Source organism: Penaeus monodon, chromosome 12, assembly GCF_015228065.2.
Source record: "Penaeus monodon isolate SGIC_2016 chromosome 12, NSTDA_Pmon_1, whole genome shotgun sequence".
NCBI lineage: Eukaryota > Metazoa > Arthropoda > Malacostraca > Decapoda > Penaeidae > Penaeus > Penaeus monodon.
The window spans coordinates 8,819,990-8,824,557 of record NC_051397.1 but is presented as its reverse complement, the minus strand read 5'-3'; the positions used below and the strand labels follow the sequence as shown (position 1 = coordinate 8,824,557).

Below are 4,568 nucleotides of genomic sequence, written 5' to 3'. Positions count from 1 at the left end.
GTAAGAAAACATTGTTCAGTGGAATTATACAGACAGTACAGTGGTTGCCGCAGCTGGCAACAGGAACACGAGTTGCCATGCAGCAGACTTCTGCACGCATCCACACACACACACACACACACACACACACACACACACACACACACACACACACACACACACACACACACATACATACATGCATACATACATGTATATATATATATATATATATATATATATATATATATATATATATATATATATATATATATATATATATATATATTCCAATTGTGTATGTCACTCGACCAAGTCTAATATCAGTATATCTTTGAACTCTTGAACGACAGCCACTCCTAGATATGCATCAGAGACTTCTCTATAAGTGAAAGTGGGCCTAGCAGATTAAGATATACAGTCAAAAGCCGCTTCATGAAGCTTGGGTCACCGGCACGCCAGCACGACACCGTAGCAGTGACGGAAACGAAATCGAGACGAGGGTGACCAAGATTTCCCGTCGGAGAAAAGCACCACCGATTCCTTCCTCGTGAAGAGTCTTCTCGAGCTTCTTTTCATCTCCCATTCTTTATCAGGTATCCCATGTCCAGCTTCCAATTTCCTTCTTCCATTTCTCCTGCATCGCCTGCGGTTTGCTACCTTGATCTCGCTGGTCCTTCTGGCGTCTTGCAAGTGGGAGAGCGGGTGAGATTCGGAGGGAAGAGAGAGAGAGAGAAAGAGAGAGAGAGAGAGAGAGAGAGAGAGAGAGAGAGAGAGAGAGAGAGAGAGAGAGAGAGAGAGAGAGAGAGAGAGAGAACAAAGAAAGAAAGAAAGAAAGGACCTAACACGCATTGAGAGAGAAAAGTAAATGAAAAGAAAAGAAAAGAAAAAAAAAGAATATTCATCAAAGATTCATCATGTCTTCTTTCGTTTCTGGGTGAGTTGGGAAGGAACTTGTGCGGATGAGGAAGATGAGGTTGAAGCTGCAGGTCGGACTCGGAGCTTCAGACGCCCGTGATGCCGAAGCCAATGAAGCTTTCGCACCAGGTCTGGGCGTTGTCGATGCCGTCGCAGCAGAGCGTGTACACCTGGAGGGACTTGGTTTGCTTCGCGCACAGCTCGCACACGTACTGCTTGCGGGCCTGCGGGGGAAGGGGGGGGGAGGTTAGTACGGATGCAGGAGGTCTTTATATATACATACATATGTATACATGCATAAAAACACACACACACACACACACACACACACACACACACACACACACACACACACACACACACACACACACACACATATATATATATATATATATGCATAAAACACACAAACACATATATATCCGTACATATCTATCTATCTATCTATCTATCTATCTATCTCTATCTCTATCTCTCTCTCTCTCTCTCTCTCTCTCTTCTTCTATATATATATATATATATATATATATATATATATATATATATATATATATATATAGAGAGAGAGAGAGAGAGAGAGAGAGAGAGAGAGAGAGAGATGGACAGTTAGTCAGATAAACAGATATATAGATATATAGATGTATAGATAAGTAGATAGATAGGCAGATAGACAGAAAGATAAAGATAGACAAATGCATACATATATAACATATATATGATATATATGATATACGTACATACATAACTGTACATACATGCATACATACATACATATATATATATATATATATATATATTATATATATATATATATATATTATATATATATATATATATATATATATATATATATATATATATATATATACTGTATACAGTATACAAACGGCAGTATACTATTAAGTCTCTAGTCTATGCATAGCGACTAAATGGTATTGCCTGTGAGCTTAGCACTCCATACTAAATACTAAATATCTAGGTAATTTTAAAGTAAAAAGCCCGAATTTAAATCTTAGCTTAAGTGTAAGTCACATTGCCGCTTGCAATTTGACTGATTTTATGCATTAACTTTCAAAATGATGAAGAAGCAGTAAAATACTAAACAAAAAAGATATTGTATAAAACAGATAGCAAAATGGAATGAATAATAGGAGAGAAACAAGAAAGAAATAATAAATAAGAAAATAAAATAATAAATTAGACACTTATTATATTTATTATTTTATTATTTAGAGACACTAAATAAAGAAGATATTAGACGAAACAGACGGCAAAACAGAATGGAAAATAGGAGCGAAATAACAACAAACAAAGGGGAACTTACATTGCTCGAACACTGGTTATTGGCCCGGCGCTCCGGTAATCTCCCGGGGCCGTACAAACTTCTCCTGAAGGCAGCCACACCTCCTTCATCTATCCTCCCGTCACCAGCAGGAGCCGCCTCCACCACTACGCCAACCACCAACACCAACGCCACCGCCACCACCACTGTAGCGTACATAGAGCGATTCATCTGTGGGGGGAGAGAGAGGCGGAGAAATGTTGGTGATGTGGATGGTAAAGGATTGCTTTGAGAGATATATACTTTTGGGTTTTAAATATATGTAAAAAGGATATAAGAAGACGAAGGGAAGGTGGTGCATGAAAGACTGCATTCAGAGGATGACTTTATCCGTGAAAAAAGGAAAGAGAGAAAAAGGTAAATGGCGTTAGTACAGATTATTTAGGATTATCTTAATTTTTTTACGTATTGACGATATAAGATTGAAGAAAAATAAAACGAAAAAAGATACTTATGAAAGAAAGACATATGTTTTAGGCTGGAGAGAAATTAAATGATCATTCGAGAACATTTTTGTTCATGGATTATTTTGCTTGACGACTGAGAAAAAAAAAATAATTCACTGATTATCAAGATAGCGAAGGAATCTACTCGTATGTCTATCTCAGCCTTTCGTTAACTCTATACTTAATCAACTCTTGTATCAGAAAGATAAGCAGTAGATTAAGCTATCATTACAAACGAAAAAAAGCAACAACCAAAAATGACCTTAATCACTGGGACATCTCAAAAGCAGGTGATAGGCAAGATAAGCACAAAATAATAGGGTTATTAAAGAGACAAAAATTCCGATAAACAATTGTCACCGTCATATCAACCTCGTCTTGGAAAATTATCCCAAAAGGTCGGGCAAAGGTCACGCGACCTTATTTTATCTGTCGCCTTATCAGCATCCTCCTGACGTGTAGTGTGAAGGATGAGACCGCACTCTTTACGCCCTGGGAGGTTACCGCGTGTATTGGGGGGGAGGGGGGAGGGGGGGAAGGAGGTGTTCTCAACTTGATAAGGACTTGTTTTTAGGGAAGATGAATTGCGCAACACGGTTTTCTTTTCATTGCATTGCGTAATTTGTGCGTGCGTGTGATTGGTCATTCTTTTCTGAAATGTTTGTTTGTTATGATTACGTTCTATCATTTAGTTTCTGATATTTGTTGTTAATCTATCTCCTTACTTACTTTATTGGTTTACCTTTATTCTCCTCTGCAATCGGGAATTCACTCGCATTACTTAAGCATCTATGTTATTTTTGGTTTGCTACAAGAAATTGGACCGATAACGATTATATGTTTTGAGAAGGGAAACTATGACATGTAAACTAAATCTCAAAAAAACAAAAATCTACTCAAAGATTCAATTTCTTTCGAAGTGTGAGACATGATTTAGTTTAATTCGGAATATCTTCTTTTCAGGCATGCATAGAATCGACAGTCATCGTGACTTTTACTTTTTGCAGCACACGGCAGGACGCAGCAAAGCACTTTCGTCCAAAGGATACTTACTTTTCTTTCTGTTGTTCACCAGAGTCCCATATCGATGAGAGGATTGTAGCCTAGTGCACTTTTTTCACAACACTTAAGTAGTCTATTCTGGGTTAGTACACTTCCCAGAAAAAAAAGTTTTTTTTTTCGCGCAAAACCGAGACAAAAATCAGCGAAGTCGAGACGGACGGGGCGAGAGCGAGAGAAAGCGATGGGTATTTGCAAGTTTTAGCCTCTGTTGCCTCGTGCCTGACGTGGGGCTGAGCACAACACTTCTCTCGTACGCTCGTCGATGCTCACTTGTCCACCTCCTCTCTCGGCTCCCGGATCACTGGGAGGTTGCGAGCTAGTCGGTTTCTCACGCTGGCTAGGTGATTTAAATATGTCTGGTGGGAGGAGGTGTCAGCGCAGACTGGTGGGAGGGTGTTCTCAAAGGGGGCGGGGCGAGTAGGGACGGAGGTGACGAAGGGGGGCGGCGCGAGGAGAGGACGGAGTGAGTAGGTGGGGAAGGAAGGGAGGGAGAGAGGGGGGGGCGGGGTGTCACCCACGTGGTCCTCAAGGATAGAGAGGCATCAGGCTGGCAAGAGCTGGCCATGAGTGCTAATAAAAGCCAGTTAAGATTCGGAAGGCTCTCGTAAGCGATAATGCCTTTCACTCGGCGCGAGTCACCTCCCAGCCTTGAGTGGCCCAGGCGAAAGGACTTCCGGGTAACTCCTTCTTCCTACTACTAAAAACTCCAACTTCTCACGTGACTCAGGACAGCTCCTTGCGTGTGGTTTTACGAACTCCCCTTTTCCTCCTAACTTCCCCGATCTTACACTCTAGAGCCACTTCTGAACTAGCAACAAAGG

General features: G+C 40.6%; 1 pseudogene; it reads right to left on the bottom strand.

Moving 5' to 3' along the window:
* Nucleotides 1-248: 248 nt before the first annotated feature.
* Nucleotides 249-4,568, bottom strand: part of LOC119579252 — a 4,422-nt pseudogene continuing 102 nt past the window's right edge.